The 24,548-nt window shown below is 46.5% G+C and overlaps 1 pseudogene across 1 annotated transcript; it reads right to left on the reverse strand.

The window, feature by feature from the left end:
* Positions 1-576: 576 nt before the first annotated feature.
* LOC309816398 (2'-5'-oligoadenylate synthase-like protein) lies at positions 577-24,429 on the reverse strand (annotated as a pseudogene). The gene is made up of 5 exons: positions 24,310-24,429; positions 17,952-18,260; positions 12,823-13,105; positions 11,232-11,407; positions 577-699 (listed from the first exon to the last, which is right to left on the reverse strand). The product of its transcript is annotated as a 2'-5'-oligoadenylate synthase-like protein (transcript).
* Positions 24,430-24,548: the final 119 nt, after the last annotated feature.

The raw sequence follows: 24,548 nt of genomic DNA on the forward strand, positions 1-24,548 counted from the left end.
GAACCCGTGTCCCCTCCATTGGCAGATGGATTCTTAACCACTGCGCCACCAGGGAAGCCCCAGTCTACAGCATTTTTGTTAAATATTGGAAACAGAGCTGGGAGTGAGAAAATGACTTACCCAGGATTATCCCACAGGTGAGGGACAGCCCAGTCCTGTGTGCCACCCCCCTTCTCTGAGGGTGATCACAGACAGCTGCGGGGACAGGACTGCACATCAGCACCGTGTTCCATTAGACCGCCCTGATCAGTCAGGGTCCCAACTGGAAACAGGCGGCACACTCCAAAATGGAAAATTGAGGTGTATTTGTTACAGGAATTATTTAAGTGTAAACCACAAGAGGTAGAGAAGTAACCTGGGGCTAGTGCACCAGGGAAGACCATTGTCAACCCTAGGCTTAAAGGGAGCTGTTTCCAGAACCCAAAGACAAAGAGAAAGGAGAGGCCACCTGCCTGGGCAATGGTCATCAGTGACCTCCAGGAACGGGAGCTGGGGTGAGGAAGATCCTGACCTCCCATCTCTTGCCAGGGTTCTCTATGGACTGAGCCCATTAGGAAGCCAGAGACCTAAGGAGCCCTATGAGGGCAGTCCCTGCAGGGCAGCCTCCTGGGACTCAGGCAGGGTAGGGAAGGGTGGGGAGTAGATGGGGTAGGAGGACAAATGGAACTCATTCAACACAGAGAACCAGCTAAGATAAGCCTTAGCCAAGCAGAAAGGAAAGTCAGAGCTATATGGTAAGGGCTGGAAAATGTGTGGGCACAAGGCCAAGCTGTAAACATCAGAGCCCATGTCTACAGATGTCTAGAGCAACACACCAAAAGGGATTCAGTCCTCTGTGGGCCCACCTGCCTTAGACCAAGGTCAGTTATTCTGATTGTTATGGCCATGCCCTCTCTAGAGCTCATTGAGAGGAGGACTTTGCCTTTTAGTTTTTTGATGTGCCTCCATAACCCTGAATACAATGTGATTAATTTCTTGGAAGTTAGGTACTTGTGCTCACAGGATCAGAGAGGAATTGTTTCTCCATGGTCCTGCCTTACAAATCTGGGCAGGTGTGTCAAGCCAAGCCCAGCTCCTGGAACACTTACAGAGAGCCCAGGAATCCCCAGTTTGGCCTTGGCAAGTAGGAACAGGTGCTTCTGAATTCATGAAGGGGACATGACACCCAAGATCTGAGTAACATCAAAATGTGTTGCAATGCCGTTTGGACTTACAGATAAGGTGCTCTTTAACTAAAACCTTTTCATAGGCCAGAAACTGCTGAGAATGTCTGGGTTTTATCTCTTCTCTCTTATCAGAAAAACGGAGGTAGAGAGAGCATGAAATACTTCACGGTTTTTCTAGCTGGTTGAAAAATAACTAACAGTTGTTTTTCAGCTTAATGTGCCCTTGGAGACCTAGACTTGAAAGCAGCTTGTTTGCAGACAAGAAACAGAGCTGCCCTGATTGTATGCATTTTATTTATAGTCTAGAAGCACGTGAGGACAGAGCATACATTACAAAGATTTTTGAGCCTCTAAAACTACTTATAGATTCAAGTTATTAACTATATGGGAACAATAGAACTGGATGATATAAAGACTGACCCCATCACAGATATCCAACACCTAAATTAATTTATTTAGTTCATTCAACAAATGTTGAGTGCCTACGTGCCTGAGCCTGCAAGGGGTTTCACAACAGGCAAGGGTATGTGGGTCTCTTTAGTCGGAGGGAGAAGTTCAGGAAATGCTCCTTCAACAGCTGTGAACTGAAGTCTTTCAACTTTGACCATCTGAAAAACTGCAACTACACAAAAAAGGAAAGAATTCATTTTCTTTTACAGGCAACTCTCTATTTTTTTTTTTTTTTTTTTTTTTTTTTTTTTTTGCGGTACGCGGGCCTCTCACTGTTGTGGCCTCTCCTGTTGCAGAGCACAGGCTCCGGACGCGCAGGCCCAGCGGCCATGGATCATGGGCCCAGCTGCTCCGCGGCATGTGGGATCGTCCTGGACCGGGGCATGAACCCGCGTCCCCTGCATTGGCAGGCGGACTCTCAACCACTGCGCCACCAGGGAAGCCCCAGGCAACTCTCAATTGTTCAGTGACCAGAAAAGCAATTTATGGATTATGCCAGCCTCTTGCTTTCCATCACTTCCTCTATTGCCCAATTTGTTTTTATTTGTCATTAGCATAGCCTACGTGTAGGTGGACTTGAAATGATTAAAAAGGAAAATCCACACTGACCATCAAGGAGAAAGTCTTGTAATGAGACTCAGAAGATGTTTGGTGATTTTTACCCAGCAGAAGAAACATTTTTCCCCAGATTATATTCACCCTAAAAGATGTCTTCCAATAGAAGACTTGGCAATATACATAGCTCATGCCTCCTGCTGTTGCTGCACTGAGCCAAGGCAGGCATTTAAATCTGGAGGAGAGGGACTTCCCTGGCAGTCCAGTGGTTAAGACTTCCCCTTCCAATGCAGAGGGTGCGGGTTCGATTCCTGGTCAGGGAGCTAAGATCCCACATTCCTCACAGCCAAAAAACCAAAACATAAAACAGAAGCAGGGGCTTCCCCTTCCCTGGTGGCGCAGTGGTTGAGAGTCCGCCTGCCGATGCAGGGGACACGGGTTCATGCCCCGGTCAGGGAGGATCCCACACGCTGCGGAGTGGCTAGGCCCGTGAGCCATGGCCGCTGAGCCTGTGCATCCGGAGTCTGTGCTCCGCAACAGGAGAGGCCACAACAGTGAGAGGCCCGCGTACCACACACACACCAAAAACAACAACAACAACAACAAAAAAAAACAGAAGCAATATTGTAACAAATTCAATAAAGACTTTCAAAATGGCCCACAACCTGGGCTTCCCTGGTGGCGCAGTGGTTGAGAGTCCGCCTGCTGATGCAGGGGACACGGGTTCGTGCCCCGGTCCGGGAAGATCCCACATGCCGCGGAGCGGCTGGGCCCGTGAGCCATGGCCGCTGAGCCTGCGCGTCCGGAGCCTGTGCTCCGCAACGGGAGAGGCCACAACAGTGAGAGGCCCGGGTACCGCAAAAAAAAAAAGGTCCACAACCAAAAAAAAATCTTAAAAAAAAAAAATCTGGAGGAGAGTAAACCTCCTTACCCTCAGGCATCTGACAGGAGCAAGGTAAGCAAAATAGTGAGGAAAGTTAAAGAAGGCTATACCTGGCAAATGTTCTGAACTTAAATCTGAACTGGGGACAATAGGCAGAGATTCAGAAATTGTGCAGTTAACATACTGGTTCTGCTACGAGGATATGCCTGCTAGGGGCGCTTATTTTCTCTCGTCCATAGCTGAATGCAGTTTGTATCTATCCCCACATGATACCTTCCCTGACTCCCCAGGTCAAAAGAGTCCCCCCTCACCCACAGCACTGCCTGTCCACCTGTCACAGAGCTGCCTGCAGTCATTGTTTGACTACTGTATATTTCTAGCTCTGTCTATATCTTATCTTCCCACCCAGACTATAAATTCTTTTTTTTTTTTGGCCATGCCACGTGGCATGCAGGATCTTAGTTCCCCAACCAGGGATCCAACCCATGGCCCCTGCAATGGAAGCGTGGAGTCTAACCACTGGACCACTGGGAAAGTCCCCAGACTATAAATTCTTGAAGGTAGAGCATGTCTTGCAGGACTTTTAGAGCCTTCCAGAACCCATCTCCATGTTGCTTTTAGTAGGAATTATTATTCTACACTTGCCCCAACTAATCTTTATTCTCCTGGGCAGGAATTAGAGGCAGAGTAGAGGCAGGCCTACGATCCTGAGATTCTAAAAGCCTAGATGGCAAAGCCCTTCCCACTCTTAGAATAATAACAGCCATTCAAAACCCCAGAATCTTGGATTGAAAGGATACTTCAAACCATTATTGTCCATTAACGCCTTGCTACTTGTCCAAGCGCTGAAGGATTGTCACCTGGGCCTGGTAAGTTTATAAAGTTATGTGCTAGAGAAAAGGGGATGGACCAAGTCTTAGCACGAGGCATGAGATCGGGAGCAGAGCTGAGTCCAGAAGCGGAGGCTCTGAGAGGATCTTTGGGGTTAGTGACTGCAGGTGGAGGATACTGCATGCCTGGGAGCCTGAGCAGGGAAAGAGAACAGAAAATACCAGAAGAGGGATTTGGGTGAACCAGGCCAACTCGGTGAAGACTATTTAAATCAACTCAGTAGCAAATATTTTAAAAGAGACTTAATTCACGGAGCTAAAAAGTCAGCTAATTATCAATACTGAGACATAAAAAATAAGTTATTTTGAAGATACAAATTAGAGATATAAGTACAAAATAGAGCTGAAGAGTTTTCTTTTAATAAATTTATTTATTTATTTTTGGCTGCGTTGGGTCTTTGTTGCTGCACGCGGGCTTTCTCTAGTTGCGGCAAGCAGGGGCTACTCTTCATTGTGGTGCGTGGGCTTCTCATTGCGGTGGCTTCTCTTGTTGCGGAGCACGGGCTCTAGGAGTGCAGGCTTCAGTAGTTGTGGCTCACGGGATCTAGCGCAGGCTCAGTAGTTGTGGTGCACGGGCTTAGCTGCTCCGCGGCATGTGGGATCTTCCTGGACCAGGGCTCGAACCCGTGTTCACTGCATTGGCAGGCAGATTCTTAACCACTGCACCACCAGGGAAGCCCAGAACTGAAGAGTCTTAAAGATCTAATCTAGCACTTTTAAGGACAGAGAAATCCAAGATTCCAAGGTAAAGGGCCCCAGCCAGTTGCGACATAGGTGATGGGACAGCCAAGAAGCCAACTGTTCACTCCATCATGTGTTGTGTTTGACACTTAATCAGAAGTAAGAATTTTAACTAAGAATAAAAAAAGTTAAAGTAAAAATTTTTGACAAAAAATTAAGTAGTGAATTAGCAGCAGCATTTATTTGGAAAATACATTGCTCATTAATTAAAAAATAAAATAATAGAAACCTCAAGTATTAGTTAAACATTTACATCCTTATCTATTCAGCTACTAAGAAGTTCAGTGTATTTTGCAATTTTTCTTTTTTATTGATTCCATGGAGGCCAACTAAGTGTGAGCTTTGATAACTTTTATTACTTTTCTTTTGAGAACTTTAATTTTGACTCTTTTAGTTGGACTATAGAAAACAACAACAATGGGACTTCCCTGGTGGTCCAGTGGTTAAGACTTCATGCTCCCAATGCAAGGGGCCTGGGTTCAATCCCTGGTCCGGGAACTAGATCCCTCATGCCACAAGAATATTTTTTATTTTATTTATTTATTTATTTATTTTATTTTATTTTATTTATTTTTTTATACAGCAGGTCCTTATTAGTCATCAATTTTATACACATCAGTGTATACATGTCAATCCCAATCTCCCAATTCATCACACCACCACCACCCCCACCACTTTTCCCCCTTGGTGTCCATACGTTTGTTCTCTACCTCTGTGTCTCTATTTCTGCCCTGCAAACCAGTTCATCTGTACCATTTTTCTAGGTTCCACATATATGCGTTAATATACAATATGCGTTATGCGTTAATATACAATATTTGTTTTTCTCTTTCTGACTTACTTCACTCTGTATGACAGTCTCTAGATCCATCCACATCTCTACAAATGACCCAATTTTGTTCCTTTTTATGGCTGAGTAATATTCCACTGTATATATATGTACTACATCTATTGTTTTAAAAAAAGAAAGAGGGCTTCCGTAGTGGCACAGTGGTTGAGAGTCCGCCTGCCGATGCAGGGGACACGGGTTCGTGCCCCGGTCTGGGGAGATCCCACATGCCGCGGAGCGGCTGGGCCCAGTGAGCCATGGCCACTGAGCCTGCGCGTCTGGAGCCTGTGCTCTGCAATGGGAGAGGCCACAACAGTGAGAGGCCCGCGTACCGAAAAAAAAAAAAAAAGAAGGAAAACAATAGCAATGACCCCCACCGCTGCAGAAAACCTGATGTATTAATTGAAAATAATTAAAACTTTTCTCCTAACATTGTTGATGTAAATAAATGTAATTTTAAGATTTTTTAAATTTCAAAGTTAAATGTTATTAAATAAATATATGAGAATATATTATAAAATCATTTCATCTTTGTTGAAGACACTTTGTTTTGCTCTGAATTCTGCCAAGAGTTGTTCACATATTGGAAAGTCAAGTCACAGACAGCAATGCCAGTCTGGTACTTGAGTTACCAGTATGCTTTGTGTTTGTGGCTGTCACATCCTTAATAGTGGTATACGGTCCTTCCCTTTTCTTTTGACCTGGATTCTCCTCCAAAAGGACTGTAGTGATAAAGATGAATTAAGTTTTTAAATTAGGGATGAGAGATTATGTTTTGCCCCGACACCTCAAGTTTGACTTAGTTCATTGACTGAACAAATTACTTTTGTTTTCTGATATCTGTATTAATTTAAATATAGATTAAAGCACCAGAAGATGTCTACGACCTTGGTCTCCCCATTTTTGATTTAATTTGAACTATTTAGGTAGTGCCTCCTAATTCACAAAACACTGTGCAGAGTTCTGCACAGATTCTCTGCAGAGAATCAAGGGATTCAATAAAATGTAGCTCCTGACTTCAGGGGCTGTGAGTCTGGCTGTGATCAATGTTCTAATGAACTTGTTAGAGCACCTAGCATCCAGACCATATAGTGGCTAAGATGCAGGCGTTGGAATCGGACAACCCAGAAGTCAATCCTAACTCCACTGATCCTTACCTGGGTAACCTGAGACAACTGTGGCTCACTAACTCGTCTTGTAAAATGGGTTACCTAGAGGATCACTGATAGATGTGGCACTCTAAAACATCCAGCCACTTCTAAGCCACATGGCAGCTCAGTGTCTCGTAGCATTATTATTTTTATTTGCAATGAGGAGTAAAGGTTCTTTTCCAAGTCATCGTGATCATCATCTGGCCTTGAATCTTCCCTCTTCTACAGATTCCTATTGAAATCTAAGTAAATCATATATTACACTTAAAGGCTAGAAAAGTGTTGATCGAAAATGCAAGAATAGTTTATCACTGGGATCTACTGAAGTAAATTTTACTTAGAAAAGGCAACTTTTTTTTACTGCTACCTGTTCCCATTCTGGCCCTATGCCTCGCCCTGGAGTTTGGGATGCTCTGTTGGGCTGGATTATATGTGATGAACTTCACTCTGAACTGGCCTTCTTCTGGTTGATAAACAAGCTTTGGTAACACCTTCCCACATGTGTTAATTTTCTAAAAGAAAGCTTGAGATAAATCCAGGATCGTATGTAGCCCAGTACCCCACTGGGCAGATGGTCGAAAGAGGGTTGCCATTCTCCCTTTAATATCCAAAGATTGATACTAGAAGGAACTTTGGAAACATCTGAATTACAAGTATCTGTAGAACTACTTTCCTCTCTGACATTTTCTCCCCCAAGCAACTTCTGTTTGTTTTGTAAATAGTTAATACATTTACTTCATTTACAAATCAAAACAAATTAAAAAGTACACACTGAGAAGACTTCTTCCTACCCCAAGCCCATCTAGCTTTTGTCACCACCAAGGGCAGCCCTCCACATTAGCATCTTGTTTATCTTTCCAATGATTCTTCATGCAATAGAAGTAAATATAAAAACATGGGACTTCCCTGGTGGTCCAGTGGTTAAGAATCCGCCTTCCAATGCAGGGGACACGGGTTCGATCTAAGAGCCCACATGCCGAGGGGGAACTAAGACCCGCAACTAAGGCCCGACACAGCCAAATAAATATTTTAAAAAATAACAATAATAAAAAATTTAAAAACTAAAACCATGTCATTATTTCCTCTACTTTATAACACCTGGGACAGCAGGTCGTATGTACTCTTTGTACCTTGCCTCTTCATATGCCCTGGAGCTCTCTGTGTCAATGTGGAGAGGTCACCCTCATTCTTTTGTTTATACCTGCATTAATAGCCCCATATTACTGGACCCTTGGATTATTTCCAATCTTTTGCTATTGCAAACAATGTCACAACAGAGAACCTTATCTCTGACATTTCGTGACTTTATCTGTAAGATAAAGTCCTAGGCGTGAGATTGCTGGGTCAGAGAACTGGCCTACATTTCCAGTTTCAAGGCTAAGACTTCTAAATCCAGGGCTCGGAGGAGAGTCAATAAAGCAGGCTACTCAGTTTGTGCCTGTGGACTGGCACCGGTCCCTGCAATGAAATGGTGCAGAAATTGCGAGAAGTGAGAAAACTTAGAGCAATGTTCCACTGCTGTGTCATCCAAGTACATAATCATTTTTCTAAGTAGTTGATTTTTACTGATTTTATCTGTCTGTGATGACAGGAAAGAAAAAATGACTCCTGTGACTGCAAAATCACCCATAGCTTCTTTATTATGAGATTTCCTTTCAAATCATTTTAAATTCAGTAAAGTTTATTATCCAAACTTCTGAAAAAGTTGAAAAATAGGACTACCCGTAAACATGAAAGAGTAAAACAAAATTAGACTAAACAAGAAGTGAAAACATAGCTCAATATTTAACAGCAGTTCTGGGGCTTCCCTGGTGGCGCAGTGGTTGAGAGTCCGCCTGCCGATGCAAGGGACTATGGGTTCGTGCCCCAGTCGGGGAAGATCCCACATGCCGCGGAGTGGCTAGGCCTGTGAGCCATGGCCGCTGAGCCTGCGCGTCCAGAGCCTGTGCTCCGCAACGGGAGAGGCCACAACAGTGAGAAGCCCGCATACCACACACACAAAAAAAAGCTCAGCCAAAACACTGGGGAAAGCCCCATCTTTTTCCCAAAATGGCACTGAATTAAATACTTCAAAAGATAGAACATAAACATCAGTTTGTTGGTAAATTAAAGCACAAAAGAAATCAAGGACAGCTCTTCACATGTGGAAATGATGCTCAAAAGTCCCTCTTGGGGGCTTCCCTGGTGGCGCAGTGGTTGAGAGTCCGCCTGGTGATGCAGGGGACATGGGTTCGTGCCCCGGTCTGGGAAGATCCCACATGCCACAGAGCGGCTGGGCCCGTGAGCCATGGCCACTGAGCCTGAGCATCCGGAGCCTGTGCTCCGCAACGGGAGAGGCCATAACAGTGAGAGGCCCACGTACGGGAAAAAAAAAAAAAAAAAAAAATGTCCCTCTTGGAAACTGATACTGTTGCAAGGCTTATGAAAGCCCAGAATTATAGATAGTCAAAATAACACTTTTTGGTTTGTCATGAGCATGCACAAACTTGGGCATCTCTAAGATCAGTGATATTCTTACAGTTAAGATTTGGTGGATAGAACCCAGAGAAGCTCACTTACATGTTCCTTGGTCCCTGACCCCAGTAGATGAGTTGGTAAGGATCATAAAATAATTTTGAACCATGAAAGTGAACGACAACTCCTGTGATGTTACGTTTCCAGACAAAAATGAACTATCAACTTTTTTAGCATCACGGGATTCTAGTTTTGTTTAACATACAATACGATCTCTTTGTGTCCTTAAGTATTGATCAACAAACACATCTTGTAGCACTTAGCTAAATAAAAGTTCTCAAATAAAAGAAAACATCAAATCAGTAATACTGAATCAGGGACTTCCCTGGTGGCACAGTGGTTAAGAATCCGCCTGCAGGGGACACGGGTTTGAGCCCTGGTCTGGGAAGATCCCACATGCCGCGGAGCAACTAAGCCCGTGCGCCACAACTACTGAAGTCCGCGTGCCTAGAGCCCGTGCTCTACAACAAGAGAAGCCACTGCAATGAGAAGCCCGTGCACCGCAATGAAGAGTAGCCCCCGCTCACTGCAACTGGAGAAAGCCTGGGCACAGCAACGAAGACCCAACACAGACAAAAATTAATTAATTAATTAATAATAATACTGAATCAAAAAACTGTTTCCAAAAACCATATGCAGACAAATTCTTGTCTTAGAGGCAGAGACTTTTGGGGTTTTTTTGTTTGCTTGTTTGTTTGTTTTTGGCCACACAGGGATCTTGGTTCCCTGACCAGGAATCAAACCTGTGCCTCCTGCAGTGGAAACATGGAGTCCTAACCACTGGACCGCCAGGGAAGTCCCTTAGTGGCAGAGACTTGAACAAAGAAAGGGCTATAGAAGTAAAGCTGATACGTTGTTCTGTGGACATTACAATAAATGTGCAAGTCATATACAGGAAGAAAACACTTTGTACACTTAGACAGACAGACAAACAAAGCAAACAGATCATTTTGTTGAGTTCTAGCTCTCCAAATCCACAAAACCTTGGATCAATTCCTCTTAAGTGACTGACTGACCAAAAAAACCAATTTCATTCTTGGCTTCGGTGATGCTAACATCTGAAGATACATCACAACCTTGGTAGAAGTGATAATCATGTAAGAAAATGACTGCTTTTCCACCATAAACATACTAACTATAAACTAACTTTGGTAATATTCTGATTTTTATCTTTAAATACTTTTTTTTTCTTTTTGGACTGGACCAGTCTTTCTAAAATCTGACAATTACCATTTTTTAAAAAATAAGAAAGCATCTTTTTTCTTTCTTTCTCATTTTTTGTTTGTTTCTGAGTCGTCCTTTCATAAGTTCAGATGACATGTTCATCTGGGTAGTTTGAAATATACCTGGTGCCATGCAGACATCATACGTGAAATTTAAAAGAGTAGCTGCTGTGGATGTACTCACTCCGTAATGATCTTGATACTCAGGGACTCAATCATTTGGAGGGGGAATTGGTGCCGTGCAGAACTAAACAAATTTTTCCTCTTGTTAGTCCTTAATCAGCTGAGATTAATGTCCAGAGAGCCCAGAGAAGCTGACCTTAGCCAGCACTGGACTGTAGCTGGACCATTACAAGCACTCGTTCTTTGAAATACAGTACGTTCCTTATTTCTCTCCTTCCTCCTCTGTTTCTTCCTCCTCCCTCTCCTCTCCTTCCTCCTTCTTCATCTGCATCTTCTGCCAGGTTTACATTGTAAACGGTGAGCCTTGGGCTTCCCTGGTGGCGCAGTGGTTGAGAGTCCGCCTGCCGATGCAGGGGACACGGGTTCGTGCCCCGGTCCGGGAAGATCCCACATGCCGCGGAGCGGCTGGGCCTGTGAGCCATGGCCGCTGAGCCTGCGCGTCAGGAGCCTGTGCTCTACAACGGGAGAGCTCACAGCAGTGAGAGGCCCACGTACCGCAAAAAAAAAAAAAGGTGAGCCTTCTCTCGCACCCCACCTCCATTGCCTCTTGGTGCAGTTTCCCGAGATGACAGATATGGTTCCTGCCTTTTTCTTCCCCTCCCTCCTCCATCTTCCACTCCTGCCCCCAGCCTGGCAGCCTCCTCACCTCCAGGTACCAGTGTTTTACCAGCCGCAGCAGGCTCTTCAGCTTGGTGGGCCGGTGTTTCACGAAGTTACTCTGCAGCTCGCTGAAGGATGGGGAGAAATGTCCAGGGGAACCACAGGCCTTAATCAGACTCACATAGACCTCTGGGGAGGGATGAGAGTTGGAAACAGAAGGCCCTGAGGAGAGAGGAGGCAAAGGGAAGAGAGTGAGGGCTCAGGAAGCCCCAGGTTGCTGACTAGTCCATGGGGGAGAGACTGGTAATTATTGGAGTATCTCTCCAGGAAGACCTGGGACCACATAGCTTAAGAGACTAACAGTTTGCCTTCTTGATTGTCCTTCTGGAGAATCAAAAGTGAGTTTTCCAGAAACAGACTCAAAGGCATAGAGAACAGACTTGAGGTTACCAAAGGGGGAGGGTGGGTGGGGGAGGGATGGATTGGGAGTATGGGATTAGCAGATGCAAACTATTATACATAGGATGGAGAAACAACAAGGTCCTACTGTACAGCACAGGGAACTGGATTCAATATGCTGTGATAATACATAATGGTGTATATATGGATAACTGACTCACTTTGCTGTACAGCAGAAATTAACACAACATTGTAAATCAACTAGACTTCAATAAAATACATTTTTTTTAAAGTGGGTTTTCTATTCCTCAGGCTACTCAAGGACTATTGTCCTCTCTTGATGTGCCCGTCACCCTCAGCTTCCCTTAATGTCTGTTTTGGATCTCTCAGCGATTTATATGAAGCGTCCGTCACTATAGGGAAGGACCAGTTCCATATAAGAAAGCTGGGTTCAGAGAGCACGTTTGCTGAAGGGTGGGGCATACATCACTACCACTAATGCCTCCTGCTGTCTCTTTCTGGCTCAGATGGGATCCCAATTCTGACACTTTCTCCATGGAGCAGCTCCCAGCAGCCACTCTAGTTAAGAGGAGCCGGTGCACCAGGTGAAAGCTGGATCCTCTGGGCTTGTAGCTGACACCGTTTCTAGTGCCATCGGTGCTCCCGGGAAGCAGCCCTCAGCCGATGGCTGACGGGAAGCTGGTGGATGAAACACTCGACAACCCACTTGGGAGACCTGCTCTGCACTTTTCCCAGAGCTCTGTAGGGCACAAGCCCAGCTGCTCAGCACGGTGACTAGTTCAACCTGCACCTCGTCGTGTTCCCCGCTTCTGTCTCACTCCCCTGCTTCCCCACCAGCCTCTCCTGGGACTGCTTATCCTCACATCCCTGTCTCAGGCTCTGCTTCCAGGAAAGCACAGACAATGACAGGCCCCGCGCCCATGGTAAAAGTTCCAGAAGCGCCCGGGGTTGCTCTTACTCCTTCTCCTCCATGGCTCTCACTTCCTCTCCGATCATATATTTATCTGTGTGATTCTTTGATAAATCTGTTTCCTAAGTTGAGCCACAGGACAGCCAGAGTTGAATCAGTCCCAGGCACCGTGGTCACCCAGAACCCAGCACAGGACATGGGTTGAATGGGTGAATACAGGTGTCTGCACGTGGCCACGAAGGAGAGGTGAGGAAGCTGTGGGTCCCCCGGGAGGGCGGTCGTGTGAGTCTGGTGGGCTTCCCCTTACTCAGGACGCCGTAGGCTGGCACGATGGTGACAGTGATGGGCTCCGCAGTCTCCCAGGACTGGATGGTGAAGGCGACAGCAGAGGGGACTCCCTGGACCAGCCTCAGGTCCTGGAGCTGGAGGCTCAGGAGGTCCTGGCAATACCTGAGCTTTTCACATAGCAGGCTCAGAACGTCATGGTGGTGCCTGGCCTCCTCCTGGAAGCTGTGGAAACCGCTCAGGAGCATCACCAGCTCCACCTCTGAGCTGTCCCTGAGCACTGTGCCGTTCCCGAAGGAGCCCACCTGCAGAGCACAGAGTCCCGTCACCCCGAGGCCACTGCCTGGACCAGGCAATCCCTGAGGCTCTTTCCATGGATGATCGCCACCGCCCTGAGGGATGGGCAGGGAGTATTTCCTTTTTTTAAAATAATTTGTTTATTTATTTATTTATTTTTGGCTGCATTGGGTCTTTGCTGCGTGCGGGCTTTCTCTAGTTGTGGCGAGCGGGGGCTACTCTTCATTGCGGTGCGCGGGCTTCTCATTGCAGTGGCTTCTCTTGTCGCGGAGCACGGGCTCTAGGTGCGCTGGTTTCAGTAGTTGTGGCTCGGGGCCTCTAGAGCGCAGGCTCAGTAGCTGTGGCGCACGGGCTTAGTTGCTCCGCAGCATGTGGGATCTTCCCTGACCAGAGATCGAACCCGTGTCCCCTACATTGGCAGGCGGATTCTTAATCACTGTGCCACCAGGGAAGTCCGGGTGGGGAGCATTAACATCCCTTCTTTACAGGGGAGAAAGAGGGGATGTCGAGAGGCAAGCCTCTTGTCCAGGGTCACACAGTGGGCGCTTCCAACCAGGCAGCCAGACTCCACGGCCCACGCTTCTTATTTACTCCACTGCCTCGCTTCCGAGACTCGGCCTTATCTGCAGAGTGATCCCCACTCCAAGGGAGCAGTCATCCTCCACAGGGTGGTGGCTGGAGGATTCTGGGGGGGGCGGATGTTTGAATAATTTCATGACATTAAAAAGGGGGGCACAGGGACTTCCCTGGTGGTCCAGTGGGTAATACTCCGCCCCCCCAATGCAGGGTGCCCAGGTTTGATCCCTGGTTGGGGAACTAGATCCTGCATGCATGCCGCAGCTAAGAAGTCTGCATGCCGCAGCTAAGATCCCGCCTGCGGCAACTCAGACCTGGCACAGCCTAAATAAATAAATAAATGAAGAAATAAATATCTAAAAAGTAAAATAAAATAAAAGTAAAAAGGGGGGCACAGGATTGCCTGGTGGATGAGAACCAAGGGCTGGGGAACGGGGCCGCCTGACCTTGACCTCACCTCGTGCCCCTGTTTCTCAGTTGCATGATCCTCCTGAACACTGTCCCTCATCTGGAACCTCAGAGTAATGACGGCACATGAGTCACTGGGTGATTGGGAGGATTCGATAAGACAATGTGTGCCAAGGGCTTGCCGTGGTCCCTGGCACACAGGAAGTCAGCAATATATCTCTCTTCCTTCTGCTCTACTTGACTTAGATCACCTCTTCTGCTGCCTGGAGTTCAGCTTCCCCATCTGCATTGAAGGAGCCTGAGCTGGATGATTTTGAAAGGGTCTTTTTGATGTTCTGAGATCCTAAACTTGCTCTCCAGCGCCGTGGCCTCTGGTATACTAAGTCCCCCAACTCTCTGGCCTTCTCTCTTTCTCACTCCAGGTTGGGAGGTGGAATTGCCAGGGATGCATCAGACCTCAGGTCGGCTACCTCCGCTGGTGGGTGGAGTCAAGGAACGTTGATGATGACCCAGCTGCCGCCAGTTGAGCCCTTGCTGTGCCTGGCACCACTGAAAGCCCTTTATACACACAATGTCTTTTAATCCTCACCCCCATTAATTGAGGTGGGGGGACTAGTATAATTATCCCCATTGTACAGATGAGAAAAGGAAGGCGGTTGGGGGTTAATCAACTTGCCATGGACTCACAGCCAGGAGTGATAGTCACAGTCAGAGAGAGGGTCGGAACACCAGGTGTGGTGGTTCTACCTCTTTCTTCCCTGTGACCCAAGTCTATGTGACAGGCCCTGCTTCTGTGCAGGATTCCTCCATCTTCTCTTTCCTCTTCCTTTGCCATTTTCTTTCTCCACCTGCATTCGGACTCAGCGTTTCTGCCCCATGTGAGAGGGTTGGGAATGGCACCCTGGGTGCAGATGAAGAGCACATCCCGCTGAAGGCTGTGCCTGAGCTGCCGTTCCCACCTTTTCCACTGGTAAGATATAGGCAGAGAGGGAAGAGCGTTCTAGAACAGGCTTCATGACTTGCTTCAGTCCAAACCTACTCAAACCCAAGGACAAGCATTCACTCATGTGGACCAGCACAGCTCACCAGATTTTCAGTGGTGGTGGGGGGGTTTAAAGCCCAAATAAAGTGTTAATTTCTCGTTGGCCAGGGGGCACAAGCCGCCCACACACGGTGGGCAGGTAGCTCCCTCAGCATCCAAACTCCCTCTGTGGGGAAATGAAACCCATGGGGTCATTTGGAGGAAAGGTGCAGTTTCAGTACACCCACACAAAGGGTGTAGAGTCATTATTACTTTCAAAAACAGGTAACTAATGAGAACCTACTGTATAGCACAGGGAACTCTGCTCAATGCTCTGTGGTAACCTGAATGAGAAATCTAAAAAGGAGGGGATATATGTATACGTATAACTGATTCACTTTGCTGTACAGCAGAGACTAACACAACATTGTAAAGCAGCTATACTCCAACAAAAATTTTTAAAAAAATTTTTTTTAAAGATTTATTACTTACAGATCCCAGAAGCAAGGGGATGCCATGAGCCGGGGGAAGGGCAATTCTCCGCCCCAGGTCACAAACCAGCAGGAGATAGAGCAAGGTAGCAAGCACCTAGTACTTACTTACAAGGTGATTGGGGCAGAGGTTACTGACTTTTCACAGGTTTAACTCTAAGTGGTTATTTTTTTTTAATTAAAAAAAATTTTTTTTTAACCCTCTTAGCTCTAAATTTATTTATTTATTTATTTATTTATTTATTTATTTTTGCGGTCCGCGGGCCTCTCACTGTTGTGGCCTCTCCCATTGCAGAGCACAGGCTCCGGACGCGCAGGCTCAGCGGCCATGGCTCACGGGCCCAGCCGCTCCGCAGCATGTGGGATCTTCCCGGACCGGGGCACGAACCCATGTCCCTGCATCGGCAGGCGGACTCTCAACCACTGCGCCACCAGGGAAGCCCTTAGCTCTAAATTTTTAAAAATTTGTATTTATTTATGTATTTTGGCCCCACGGTGTGGCATGCAGAACTTCCCTGACCAGGGATCGAACCCATGCCCGCTGAAGTGGAAGCTCTGAGTCTTAACCACTGGACCACCAGGGAAGCCCACTAAGTGGTTATTTTAAAAGGTTCCACCAGGAGAGGCAAGCAGGAACCTGTGGGGATACCCGAAGCCGATCTAAGAGTCCAGACTCTGAACGTTTGGTGTTAGCAGGGTCACCGTGCTGTCAAATGCCGAGGCAGCCACTCAGAAAAACAAAACTGTTTTCCTCAGAAGTTGTTTTTCTCATCACACCTTTCTAGTTTTGACCCTCTTGCATTATTATCCTAGCTAGGACAGGAGGTGACATGAGGCAGCTGCAGGAAGGGCTTGGGGGAAAGAAGCTCAGCCTGGAGTGGAGTAAGGTAGATCCTGGTTGAAATCCCAGCTTCACCACTAGCTGTGTGACCTTGGGCAAGTGACCTCACCTCTCTGAGCTTCCATTAAAAAAATTTTCCTTTATCAAAAATTTTAAACAGAAAAATTGGGCTTCCCTGGTGGTGCAGTGGTTGGGAGTCTGCCTGCTAATGCAGGGGACACGGGTTCGAGCCCTGGTCTGGGAGGATCCCACATGCCGTGGAGCAACTATGCCCGTGAGCCACGACTACTGAGCCTGCGCGTCTGGAGCCTGTGCTCCGCAGCAGGAGGCCGCGATAGTGAGAGGCCCGCGCACCGCGATGAAGAGTGGCCCCCGCTTGCCACAACTAGAGAAAGCCCTCGCACAGAAATGAAGATGCAACACAGCAAAAATAAACAAATTAATTAATAAAAACTCCTACCCCCAACATCTTCTTTAAAAAAAAAAAAATTTAAACAGAAAAATAGAAAGAGAATACAATGAACACTTATTCATCCACCCAGTCAGGTTCAACAAGTCTAAACTCTTTGCCACATATGGTTCAACTAAGCCACTTTAAAGTAAATTACAGACGCTAAGCACTATTGTCCCTAAATACTTTAGCATTTGTGTCCAACAAAGGAGAACATTTTCCCCCATAACCACAAAACTATTATGTCTCAAAAAAACAATTCCCTGGGACTTCCCTGGTGGTCTAGTGGTAAAGAATCCACCTTCCAATGCAGGGGACTCGGGTTTGATCCCTGGTGGGGGAACTAAGATCTCACATGCCGCAGGGCAACTAAGCCCACGTGCCACAACTACTGAGCTCCCACACTTCAACTAGAGAGCCTGCGTGCTGCCAACTACAGAGCCCACACACCCTGAAGCCCACGCACCACAACTAGAGAGAGAAAACCCACATGTCACAATGAGAGAGAAGCCCGAGCCCGCATGCTGCAACAAAAGATCCCACATTGCCACAACTAAGACCTGACGCAGCCAAGAAAATAAATAAATAAAATAAATAAATATTTTTTAAAAAACCAATTCCCTTATATATATTATTTAATATTCTGGCCATATTGACATTTCCCCAATTGTTCCCAAATTATATTTTATAGATGGTCCATTCACACCAAAATCTAATCAGAGACCTTGCATTGCATTTGGTCGTTATGGATCTTAAATCACTGTTTCCATTCTGCTCATCTGTAAAATGGGAAAAGAATAGTACATACCTCACAGGGTACACAAATTAGACATAATACATGTTAAGGGGTTAGGCTAGTGCATCCAGAAAAGTGCACTATTATTATTAGCTTCCTTACTGGACTTGCTCTGCTCAAGGCAGCAGTGCACTGGGATGGAGTGTCTCGAGATGTCAGTAGCAGGGGCTAAGGATAACGAGGCAAGAGGTCCCAGCATCCTCAGAGATGTAGACCCACAAGCTGCATTTTGCCCAGCCCTGGCCTGGGGATGGAGGGAACCAGTCTCACCTTGACCACCTTCAGCACCCAGAACTCCTGGTCCAGCCCATGCTCCCCCTGGAAGCTCTGCTCGCTCAGGAGCTGTTCCACAGTCTACACTGTCTCCAGCACCTCTTTTTTCCACTCCTGGCTGGGATGCAGACAGTGAGCCACGAAGGAGTTCAGTCTGGAAGCTGGGGTGACAAACAGCTCCGGGGGCACTGCCACCTCTGTCTTGAGAGTACCACTGGTGGCGAGATATATACCCACACACCTCCCCAGCTCCTGGCGCACACACTCTCCTTTAAGGGGACTCGTCCTCAGCTGACCTCCAGCACCCTGTGGAATAAAGGACCAGAGTGGAGAGGAAACAAGGGGTGTCTGGCTGACCAGGGGGTCCTCTTCCTGGAGGCCGTTCACTGCGGCTGGGGCACCAAGGGACACTGGGTGAAACCACCTTAACAGGCAGGGCTTTTAGTCACTCTTTCTGCTGTAGGTTTCGTTTCTCAACTCTTAGTTTCCCCTTTTACAACTTGGAAACTGAGATTGGCTTGAGGATGGCCCTGGGAAAGGTAACTCCCCCAGGAGATGGGAGTTGGATGGTATCCACAACCTTGTCACCCGAAACAGGCTCATTAAGAGCAGGGACTCGCTGGAGGTTGGGCTGAACTGTGGGAATTCTAGGGTCCCGCAGAACAAACTCTGGAATTCCAGTCTGCCCTTTGCCAGACTCTTAACCTCTCTGATCCTCACATAAATAATCCTTAAAATGGATTTAAGAATAATACCTACCCCATAGGTTGTGTGGATTAAGCGTGAGAACATTTAGCAGAGAAAACATTAAGTAAATGCAAGTATTATTATTCGTTCACTGTACATCTAGTGAATGCTGGCTGGGTGCCAGACATTGTGCTAAGAAGAAAACATAAGACGTGGTTGTTGCCCCAGGGGCTCCCAGAGCAGTGGGGGAGACAGAGGAGACACAGAGAGTCCTGTGTACTAGGAGAAAAGAGGGCACAGAAACCTGGTGGAAATTCAGGCAGGAGAGTTTTTTCCGGGTCACCTGTGGTGTCAGTGGACACCTGCTTGAGATGATTCTTAAAAGACTGGGAATGCGGCCAGGAGACACAGGACACAAGACAGGATAAGGCTGAGAAGTGTGAATCATCCTGGTATGTGCCAGGACTCGGCTGTCACATCCACGTTGGCATGGGGGCAGGGAGGGGAGAGGTGAGAGCTGTGCCTGGACAAGTGGGCAGGGATTGAAACTCGGAAAGCCATTCATTCAACAAACATTTGTTTAGTGCCTGCTCTGTGCCAGGCAGGCGTCCTGGGGATACAGCAGTGAATAGGCAAAATTCTTGGACTGCAGAGGGCTTACACTCTAGTGGTGGAGACAGATAATAAACAGGATAAATAAGTAACATTATAGTAATTAAGACGGTGATAAGTGCTCATCAGGAAAATAAAGCAGGGAAAGAGGTTAAAAGGTACTGACTACGTGTGGGGAGTGAGAAGTGGCAATGTTTAGGGGTTCAATCTCAAAGAAGGTGGTTAGGGAAGGTCTGAAAAGGAGACATTTGAGCAAAGACATGAAGGAGGCGAAGAGTGAGCTGTATGTATGTCAGAGGGAAGAATGAGAGAAGGTGGGACGTCCCTGGTGGTCCAGTGCGTAAGACTCCAATCTCCCAATGCAGGGGGCCCAGGTTCCATCCCTGGTCAGGGAACTAGATCCCACATGCATGCCGCAACTAAGAGTCTGTATGCGGCAACTAAGAAGTCCACACGCTGCAACGAAAGATCCCATGTGCCACAACTAAGATCCGGCTCAGCCAAAAAGAAAAAAATAAATAAATATATTTTTTTAAAAAAATGGGGGCCTCCCTGGTGGCGCAGTGGTTGAGAGTCCGCCTGCCAATGCAGGGGATGCGGGTTCGTGCCCCGGTCTGGGAGGATCCCATGTGCCGCGGAGCGGCTGGGCCCGTGGGCCGTGGCCGCTGGGCCTGTGCGTCCGGAGCCTGTGCTCCGCAACGGGAGAGGCCGCAACAGTGAGAGGCCCGCGTACAGCAAAAAAAAAAAAAAAAAAAAAAAAAAAATGGGAGAAGGAACAGCAAGTGCAAAGGCCCTGTGGTGGCAGTATGCCTGGTGGGATTGAGGAATAGCAGTGTGACTGGAATGGAATGATCAAGGGGGGAGAGTGGGAGGGGATGAGGTTTGAGTACAAGGGTGGGGGGTAAATTGTGTAGGATTTTGAAGACTATTAAGACTTTGGCTTTTACTCTGATTGAAATGGGGAGCCACTGGGGAGTTCCAAGCAGAAGAGGGACATGGTTGTACTTTCATTTTAACAGTATCACACTGACTGTTGGTGGGAAGATTAGATTAAAAGCAGGGGGTGGGGAGTGGAGGTGAGAGCAGAAGCAGGAATTCAGTTAAGAAGCTACTACAACAGTCCAGACAAGAGATGTGGCGCCTTGGGTCAGAATGGTAGCAGTGAAAGGTAGGGAGAAGTGTATGATTCAATTTTCTTATTATGGAAAATTTCAAACATGAACAAAAGTAGAAAATATAATGAACCTCCATGTACCATCCCCCATCTTCAACAATCATCAACCTGTAGACAGTTTTTAAAATGTTTTTTCAGGTCCTCTGCCCATTTTTATTTTTATTGGCCACCCGGCATGCGGGATCTTAGTTCCCCAACTTGGGATCGAACCTGTGCCCCCTGCAGTAGAAGCGCAGAGTCATAATGACTGGACTGCCAGGGAGTCCCAGCCTACAGACAATCTTGTTTCAATGATATCTCCATCCACATCTCCCCTCCTGTATTATTTGGAAGTGAATCCCAGACATCATATCATTTCACTGGCTATATTTTGAGTATAAAAAGGTCTTGCTAATGGATAGAGTGTGATGTGAGAGAAAGATTAGAGTCAAGGACCACTCTAAGGCTTTTGGCCTTAGCAACTGGAAGGATGGAATTGTCCTTAACTAAGAAGGGAAAGACTGGGCAAGGGCACAGTGTAGGCATGAAGATCGGGAGCTCGGTTTTGGAGGTGAACTTGAGTGTCTAGTGAGATCCAAGTGCGGTAGGGAGTTGCATATTTGAGTGGATTTCAGGGAGGAAATCTGGGGTTGAGATACAAATTACCAGCATAGACATATTTAAAGCCATAAGGCTGGATGAGATCACCAAGTGAGTGAGTATAGAGGAAGTCAAGAAAAGGACCAATGACTGGGCCCGGAAACACTTAATATTATTAAGTGATTGGGGAGAGGCAAGCATCTGGCAAACAAGAATGTGAGGGAGTAGCCAGGGAGGTGGAAGAAAAATCAGGAGTGTGTTTTAATAGCCAAGTGGAAACATTGTTCTAGGAAAGAGAAAGTGATCCACTGGGTCAAATATCAGGTGAATCTGTGCTGACTTTGTCCTGAGGGCAGTGGCAAATCAGAGGAGCGACCAGAGGTGAAATTACCGTTCTGGAAAGATTGGTCTGGCTGCTTCTGTGGGGAGGATGGATTGCAGGGGGCAGGGGTAGATATAGGGAGACGTGTCAGGACACTGTACAGTGGTCCAGGTGAGAGGAAAGGTGACCTGGACTGGGCTGGAGAAGGGATTGGATTCTAGGTCTACCTTGGAGAAAGGGTGAACAGGACTTGGTGACTACAGGTAGGAGGTGAGGGGAAAGAAAGGATGGCTATCAGCTCTGTGGCTTGGGTACCTGGGTAACAGATGGAGGGTACCATTAACAAAGGGAGGAAGATACAAGGAAGAATGGGAAGTGGGGAGGTCTAGAAGGGTAGCTGTTTAAGCCAGAGAGCTTAAAAAAGTTGTCCACATTGCCTAATGCTTCCGATAAGTTCAGGAATATAGGTCTGAGAAGCACCCAAGAGGCTACTGGTGATCATTGTTGGTGAAATGTAAGGGAGAGCTGGGAGCAGAAGCCAGATCTTAGGGGCGGGGTTGAAGAGTAAGTTGGGTGAGGAGGGTGGAGACCAGGAGTGTAGATAACACTTTCAAGAACTTTGTCATGAAAGGGCGGAGAAAGACCAGGTGTTAGATGGACGAAGTGGTGGGATGGAGGGTGTTTGTTGTCTTAAATACCATTTGGGGGAAAAAAAAACCCTCAATCATGACACGTTTCAATTTAAACTTTCCAATTGGCTAACCCCAAATGGAAAGAATCACATTTTTAATTACATAAATTCTAAAAGTCTCCATATTTTCAGAGTTTGGTAGTGCTTGGTCCTTAAACAGTCCTATATTATAACTGTTTAAAGATCAGTGGCAATTTCGCAAACCAAAGTCGACTATAAAGGGCGATTCCAAACATTTGCCCTATGTTTATAATGACAGATAATGAGCTTCAAGGCAATATACAAGTTATTGAAACAATAAACATTCAGACCTTACGTCTTAGTTTAAAACATTTTTTTCAAGTATAATTGATTTACAGCACTATATCGGTTTCAGGTGTACAACATAGTGATTCAATATTTTTACATGTTATACTCCATTTAAAATTATTATAGGGATTTCCCTGGTGATCCAGTGGTAAAGAATCTGCTTCCAATTCACGGGACACAGGTTCGATCTCTGGTCGGGGAGCTAAGATCTCACAGGCCACAGGGCAACTAAGCCCGCGCGCCACAACTACTGAGCCCATGAGCCCTGGAGCCTGCAGGCCACAACTAGAGAGAAGCGTGCACACCACAATGAAGAGCCCATGCGCTGCAATGAAAGATCCCTCATGCTTCAATGAAGATCCTGCATCTTGCAACTAAGACCCAACACAGCCAAAAATAAGTAAAATAAATAAATAAATAGTAAATAAATCTTTGAAAAAAATAGTTATTATAAAATAGGCTCTATTCCCTGTGCTGTATAGTATATCCTTATAGCTTATCTATTTTATACACAGTAGTTTGTACCTCTTAATCCCCTCCTCCTATTTTGGCCCTCCCCCCTTCCTTCTCCCCACTGGTAGCCACCACTTTGCTCAATAGACTTTACATATTAGTTTTGATTCATTTTCATGAAATATCTGGGAGTTCAGCAGCTTTCAAGATTTAAAGAGGGGGAATTCCCTGGTGGTCCAGTGGTTGGGACTCTGGGCTTTCACTACCAGGGACTGGGGTTCAATCCATGGTCTGGTATTTAGGATCCTGCAAGCCTCGCAGCGTGGCCAAAAAAAGAACAAAAAAAGATTTAAAAAGGGAACATGCAGTCGATTGTGTATTGGCTTTATGGTTTGTAGAAATGCCATCCAGTTGGGCACACTTCTATGGGGGTGGGGGAAGAGCTAGTGGTTAGAAGGGTGTGGGCTAGGTTTTAGGAAGGAGGAAGGCACATAAGGATGGGTTTTCTCTTAGGTTGTGTTCCTCTAAATGCAGAGCCTGAGACAAGGATTTGCATGAGACTTGTTTTGGGAAATGATCCCAAGGGACAGGTGTGGGGGATTGAGAAGGAGGAAAAACCAGTCCAAGAAATATCATGAAATTGATCACTACTGTGGGCAGCTGAGCTTTGATCCCACTGGGGACTGTCTAAGGAGCAATGGGTAAAGAGCAAATGCCTCAAAAAATTTTGAGGAACGTGCATCAAAATTATCCACCTGAGAGGTGGAGGAGGGGAGTAAGCACTCGCTGGTTCCTGTCTTTCAATGGGCCCAGGCTTACCCCCTGGGGTATTAACTCCCTGGAACTTCCATATTTGCTCAGAATTACTTGGAAGGCTTGTTAAGACACAGATTGCTGAGTCCCACTACCAGAGAACCTAACTCAGGTAATTCTGGGGTAGTTGCTGAGAATTTTTTTTTCAAAGAGTTTCCCAGATGATGCTGATTCTGCTGGTCTGGGGTCCATACTTTTGAGAATCAGTAACTTAGAGGTTTGAGCTTTGAAAGATGACAAAATGGGGGAGAAAGACAGTTGACTCAAAGTCATGGAGTTGTGAGCCAGCATTCAGTGTTCTGGAATTGCAACTGTTTGGCCACGTCTGGTGTTTTTTTGAGAGTGACGGGGAGAGACTGAGAGGTCAGCAAGAGCTCAACGGTCAAGAGCCCTGAATGCCAAGCAAAGGAACTTGAACTTGATTCTGTAGGTAATAGGAGCCATTGGAGGATTTTAAGCAGGAGAGGATTCTGTTTCTATTTATGCTTCAGAAAGAGCACAGAAGTCTTGGTAGAAAGGGGTGAGCTAGGGGGAGAGGACCATAGAAGTCTACAAAATGAACAGCCTGATCTTGGGCACTCATGGGGATGTGGGGCCTCTCTTAACGAGCATGATGGTGTCACAATCCTTGATGTGCAGGTCTGAGAAGCTATTGATTCCACAGTTTCTGGCCCCGGAACCTGAGTATCTGATCCTCCATGTAAAGTCCTCCAGCCTCTTCAATCTTCTCTTTCAAGTCATGGATGGAGTCATCAGGGTCAATGGCATAAAGCTTGCTCTGGCCACTGGAGTCCTTCATGAAGATCTGGGTCTCAGGAGGGAAGGTCTCCAGCATCTGGAGGCTCCTGAAAGGAGAGACAGTGATGTTCACTGGGGCCACATGTCCTCTTGTTTTCATAGTTTTGCCTTTCCCAGAATGTCATATGGTTGGAATCATCCAGTGTGTAATCTTTT

Source organism: Mesoplodon mirus, assembly GCF_964341445.2.
Source record: "Mesoplodon mirus genome assembly, chromosome: 2".
Taxonomy (NCBI): Eukaryota; Metazoa; Chordata; class Mammalia; order Artiodactyla; family Ziphiidae; genus Mesoplodon; species Mesoplodon mirus.